Here is a 6,768-nt window from a genome sequence, read left to right as displayed (position 1 = left end):
TTTGAATTATTGCAATGCATTGTACATGGGGCTGCCCTTCATGGTGGTCCAGAAACGTCACCCAGTACAAAACATGGCCACAAGAATTCTAACTAGGTTAAGGCATTAAAAAAGGTAAAGGTGTCCCCAACCATATTATATGGGTCCCCCCTTATCTGCAGTGGCTCCCAATTAATTTCGGAGCATAATTCAAAGTGCTGGTTTTGACTTATAAAGCTCTACACAGCTTGGGACCTCCAAACCCCATCTACTCAGCACTGGTTAAGCCTGATCTGGAGTACTGTGTCCAGTTCTGGGCACTGCACTTTAAGAAGAATGCAGACAAACTGGAGAGGGTTCGGAGGAGGGCAACAAAGATGATCAGGGGACTGGGAACAAAGCCCTGTGAGGAGAGACTGAAAGAACTGGGCATGTTTAGCCTTGAGAAAAGAAGACTGAGGGGAGATAGGATAGCTCTCTTCACGGACTTTAAAGGTTGTCATGGAGAGGAAGGCCGGGATCTCTTCTCCATCACCCGAGTGCAGGACACGGAATCATGGGCTCAAGTGACAGGAAGCCGGATTCCGGCTGAACATCCGGAAGAAGTTCCTGACCCTTAGAGCAATATGACAACGGAACCAATTACCTGGGGAGGTGGTGGGCTCTCCCACACTGGAGGCATTCAAGACGAGGCTGGACAGCCTTCTGTCAGGGATGCTCTGACTTGGATTCCTGCATTGAGCAGGGGGTTGGACTCAATGGTCTTATAGGCCCCGTCCAACCCTACTATGCTATGATTCTATGAACCTGATGGAACGCCTCCTCCTGCAAGTACCTGCCCAAGTGCCTGTACTTTAGGGACATCCACAGAAGCCTTTCTTCAAGTGCCCTCTCATTCTGAGGCTCAGAGGGTGGCAACAAGAGGGTTTTTTCAGTAGTGCCCCCCCACCCCCCCAATCTCTGGAATGCTCTCCCAAGGGAAGCCTGCCTGGCACTTACTTACAAGTGACTTGGTTTGCACAGGCTTTAAGAAAGATGCAGACACACCGGAGAGGGTTCAGAGGAGGGCACCGAAGATTATCAGGGGAGAATCTGCAGTGTGTAATGATTTCTATGTTTTTTAATGCTAAAATGTATACACAGGCCTATTTGCAATGAGCAATGATACAGATGTTTAACAATGCAAAAAAAACCCCCACCCCATATATTGTAGTAATATATTGTCCTATATTACTTTTACAGCCCAATGAAGAAGGTCTTAAAATAATAATTATAAAAAGGTCAGAATGTGTTGGGCTTTTTACAAATAAAATCTTTGTTCCAGCATCCTGAGGCATTTTCTCTACATTTGGGGGTTGTTTTAAAATTTATTTATTTATTTATTTATTGCATTTATACCCTGCCTTTTTCCCTCTTGCAAGGAACCCAAGGCGGCTTACATTATCCTCCTCCTCTCCATTTTATCCTCACAACAACAACCCTGTGAGGTGGGTTGGGCTGAGAGTCTGTGACTGGCCCAAAGCCACCCAGTGAGCTTCCATGGCTGAGTGGGGACTAGAACACGGATCTCCCAGCTCCTAGTTTAACACTCTTGCCATTACACCATGCTGGCTCTGTGGCTTTTGCGGGCCTTTGAGAGAGAGAATAGGGGATATCTCCCAGCAGTGTCTCCAGTCCACCTATTTGGGGCAGTGGTTTGGCCACTGGCTGGTACACAACCCCTAATGTCCTGGCTTTGAGTCAATTTGGCCCTCGGGCCAAAAATGTTTTGCTGTCCATTGTCTATACAGACTGGCAGCAGCTCTTGCATTACCTGTTACCTCATCATTTTTAACCAGAGTAGCTGGAGATGCAACCTGGGACTTTCTTCATGCAAAGTCTGTCTTGCTATGCCTCCCCTGCCAGCCCAGAGTAGAGGTCTGGTACTCAAAACAAATTCCTGGGCTGAACGTATGCTCAGAGGCACCCTGTCCTTTCATTATACTGCGTGCCCTGCTGCCTATGGCAAGGGAAGGGGAGGAAGGGGGAGGGGAGGTGAAAATAGCCTCGAACCTAAGTCATGGTGGTGGTGTAGGGGACAAGGAGTGGGGATGTGTATGGAATGGAACAGAATACCTTCAAGAAAGAAAGAAAGAAAGAGAGAGAGAGAGAGAGAGAGAGAGAAAGAAAGAAAGAGAAAGAAAGAAAGAAAGAAAGAAAAAGAAAGAGAAAGAGAAAGAAAGAAAGAAAGATGCTTAATTTCTAAAGAGAGCTCTCGTGTTTTACTGGAAAAGGAAATATTCAACTACACTGTTATTTGATTTTAAGAGTGTGGCAAAGGGGGCGGGTTGCAGTTACCCAGTAATTTTCTGGAGGGGAGGGAAGACATTCTGCATATGCTCAGAGGCATACCACTTCTCAATTTTAAGAGTGTGGGGAGGTGAAAAGTTGAGCTGGAACAGTTACTTTGCTACAAACGCTCAGCCTCTTTCTTACTCATCCATCTTTAATTTTAAGATTGTGGCAAAGGGGGCGGGTTGCAGTTACCCAGTAATTTTCTGGAGGGGAGGGAAGGCATTCTGCATATGCTCAGAGCATATGCTCCAGTAATTTGCTGGATGAGAGGGGAGGCATTCCGCATATGCTCAGAGGGATACCACTTCTCAATTTTAAGAGTGTGGGGTGGTGCAAAGTTGAGCTGGAAGGGTCACGTTGCTACAAACGCTCAGCCTGTTTCTTACTCATCTGCCTGTGTCTCTCTTTGCCCGTTTCTCTCCCGCAGGTTGGTATGTCTGTGTGTGTGGGGCGGAGGGGCTGAACCCAATGCCCTATTTTGGGGATAGGGTTCAGCACCTTGTACAGCTCCTTCGGAGTTCTAGTTGGTCCTGACTGAAACCCAGAGCAGATTCTCAGCCCCACGGGCATGGGGAGCAGCCCAGATGGGGAGGTGGGGGCAAAATGGAGAGGGGGAGAGCCCATGTGAGGTCATGTCATCTTTGGCCTCCCATGAATTAATTTCTTTAAACACCTGTTGAAAGAGGACAGAGGCCTCCTTATTTTGGGGGACAGTGTAAAAGCCTGAACGGAACCTGCTGGAAAAGCCCTTTCATATATATATATATATATATATATATATATATATATATATATATATATAATGCCAAAAATAGTAGCATGTGTTAGAGTTGCTTGAGAACAATATTTTAGGACCAAAACTCTTGCAAAGTTATACTATTAACCCCATAATGCCCAGAATACATCTGGAACAGAATGGCATGGGCCAGAACGGCCACTTCCTAATGAGTGAAATCAACCAAACTCACCAGTCACTCATAACCCCATGGCAGGGATGCAAGAAGCCACAAAACGTCCATAGAAACTATGTTCTGGTACCCGTTCTGGGCCATAGTCCGTATTGAAGAAAAATGGCCCGGAACAGCAACTTCTGAGTGACCCAACTCCACCAAATTTGCCAGTCACACCGCTAGATGGGACAGATATAATAAACTCTAAAATGTCCACGTAAACCACATTTCAATAGCCGTTCTGGGCCACAGTCCATATTGCACAAAACTGGCCAGAACGGCAACTTCCGAGCAACCGAAATCAACCAAACTCACTAGTCACACTGGACTAGATGGGATTGATGTAATAAACTCCGAAGTTGCCAATCCAGCCAGTTTTGAACAATACAGACTACGGCCTGGAGCGGCTATTGAAATGTGATTTATGTGGACATTTTGGAGTTTAATATATCTGTCCCATCTAGTAGTGTGTGACTGGCGAGTTTGGTTGAGTTGGGTCACTCGGAAGTTGCCGTTCCAGGCCATTTTTCTTCAGTACAGACTATCGCCCAGAACGGGTATTGAAATGTGGGTTTTGTGGACGTTTTGTGGCTTATTCCACCCCTGCCGTGGGGTTATGAGTGACTGGTGAGTTTGATTTCACTCATTTGGAAGTGGCCATACTGTTCCGTTCCAGGTGTGTTCTGGGCATTATGGGGTTAATAATATATACAATATTGCAAGGGTTTTAGCCCTAAAATATTGTTCCCAAGCATTTCTAACACATGCCACTATTTTGGGCATGTTTTTTAATATAAAGAGGCTGTTCCGGCCAGTTCCGTTCTGGCTTTTACACCATCCCCTGATTCGGCAGCCTTTCTTATTATTTTATTTTTGTTTTCCTTTGAATATTATTTTGCCTGTCTGGTTTTGGGGGAGGTTTAATCGTTTTTGTTTTTCCTGAGTTGGTCCTGAGGTGGGATCACTCAGGCAGTGGGTGTTAATGGAGGGTGGGCAGGGAGAGGGACGCTTGGTAGGGGAAAAGGACTATAAGAAAAAGAAACAGAAATTCATGCAACAACATCCAGGAATTGAGAACATTTATCCATGTTTAATCAGGTCAAAGATGCGGAATAGCACACACTGTTGATTTCTTGATAGATTGTCCTTTGGTGATACGAAACTAAAAGCTAATAAAGGATGATTAAGAAGAAAAGAATCGCACCAATACTATGGATGGGTGTACAGTCGTGATTTCCTGATGGTTGTACAGTCCTGGTTTCCTGAAGTCAATTTCTTGGTAGATTGTTTTTTGGGGGGGATATGAAACTAAAAGCCAATAAAGAATGCTTAAGAATCGCACCAATACTATGGATGGGTGTGCAGTCGTGATTTCCTGATGGTTGCACAGTCCCGGTTTCCTGACGCGGATTTCTTGATAGATGGTTCTTTTGTGATACGAAACTAAAAGCCAATAAAGAATGATTAAGAATTGCACCAATACTATGGATGGGTGTGCAGTCGTGATTTTCTGATGGTTGCACAGTCCCGGTATCCTGACGCGGATTTCTTGATAGATGGTTCTTTTTGTGATACGAAACCAAAAGCCAAAAAAGAATGATTAAGAATCTCACCAATACCATGGATGGGTGCGCAGTCGTGATTTCCTGATGGTTGCACAGTCCCGGTATCCTGACGCGGATTTCTTGATAGATGGTTCTTTTGTGATACGAAACCAAAAGCCAAAAAAGAACGATTAAGAATCGCACCAATACCATGGATGGGTGCGCAGTCGTGATTTCCTGATGGTTGCACAGTCCCGGTATCCTGACGCGGATTTCTTGATAGATGGTTCTTTTGTGATACGAAACCAAAAGCCAAAAAAGAACGATTAAGAATCGCACCAATACCATGGATGGGTGCGCAGTCGTGATTTCCTGATGGTTGCACAGTCCCGGTATCCTGACGCGGATTTCTTGATAGATGGTTCTTTTGTGATACGAAACCAAAAGCCAAAAAAGAACGATTAAGAATCGCACCAATACCATGGATGGGTGCGCAGTCGTGATTTCCTGATGGTTGCACAGTCCCGGTATCCTGACGCGGATTTCTTGATAGATGGTTCTTTTGTGATACGAAACCAAAAGCCAATAAAGAACGATTAAGAATCGCACCAATACCATGGATGGGTGCGCAGTCGTGATTTCCTGATGGTTGCACAGTCCCGGTATCCTGACGCGGAGTTCTTGACAGATGGGTCTTTTTGTGATACGAAACCAAAAGCCAGTAAAGAATGATTAAGAATCGCACCAATACCATGGATGGGTGCGCAGTCGTGATTTCCTGATGGTTGCACAGTCCCAGTATCCTGACGCGGAGTTCTTGACAGATGGGTCTTTTTGTGATACGAAACCAAAAGCCAGTAAAGAATGATTAAGAATCGCACCAATACCATGGATGGGTGCGCAGTCGTGATTTCCTGATGGTTGCACAGTCCCGGTATCCTGACGCGGAGTTCTTGATAGATGGTTCTTTTTGTGATACGAAACCAAAAGCCAGTAAAGAATGATTAAGAATCGCACCAATACCATGGATGGGTGCGCAGTCGTGATTTCCTGATGGTTGCACAGTCCCGGTTTCCTGACGCGGATTTCTTGATAGATGGTTCTTTTGTGATACGAAACCAAAAGCCAGTAAAGAACGATTAAGAATCGCACCAATACCATGGATGGGTGCGCAGTCGTGATTTCCTGATGGTTGCACAGTCCCGGTATCCTGACGCGGATTTCTTGATAGATGGTTCTTTTGTGATACGAAACCAAAAGCCAGTAAAGAACGATTAAGAATCGCACCAATACCATGGATGGGTGCGCAGTCGTGATTTCCTGATGGTTGCACAGTCCCGGTATCCTGACGCGGATTTCTTGATAGATGGTTCTTTTGTGATACGAAACCAAAAGCCAATAAAGAACGATTAAGAATCGCACCAATACCATGGATGGGTGCGCAGTCGTGATTTCCTGATGGTTGCACAGTCCCGGTATCCTGACGCGGAGTTCTTGACAGATGGGTCTTTTTGTGATACGAAACCAAAAGCCAGTAAAGAATGATTAAGAATCGCACCAATACCATGGATGGGTGCGCAGTCGTGATTTCCTGATGGTTGCACAGTCCCGGTATCCTGACGCGGAGTTCTTGATAGATGGTTCTTTTTGTGATACGAAACCAAAAGCCAGTAAAGAACGATTAAGAATCGCACCAATACCATGGATGGGTGCGCAGTCGTGATTTCCTGATGGTTGCACAGTCCCGGTTTCCTGACGCGGAGTTCTTGACAGGTGGGTCTTTTTGTGATACGAAACCAAAAGCCAGTCCTACACGTTCAGATTCAAATGCATACTAAAGAATAGTCCATGCTTCGACTGGGAAAAAGAGAAGGGAGGAGGGGCGCCCTTGGGATTTGCGGCCCCGGGGGCGCTCAGGCGCGGCCGCCGCCCGCAGCGCTGTCGCTTCGGCCAGGGGGGCG

This window comes from Heloderma suspectum, chromosome 2 (genome assembly GCF_057233095.1).
Source record: "Heloderma suspectum isolate Gila_16-S chromosome 2, 16-S_ref, whole genome shotgun sequence".
In the NCBI taxonomy this organism is placed as follows: domain Eukaryota; kingdom Metazoa; phylum Chordata; class Lepidosauria; order Squamata; family Helodermatidae; genus Heloderma; species Heloderma suspectum.
This window is presented reverse-complemented; position numbering follows the sequence as displayed.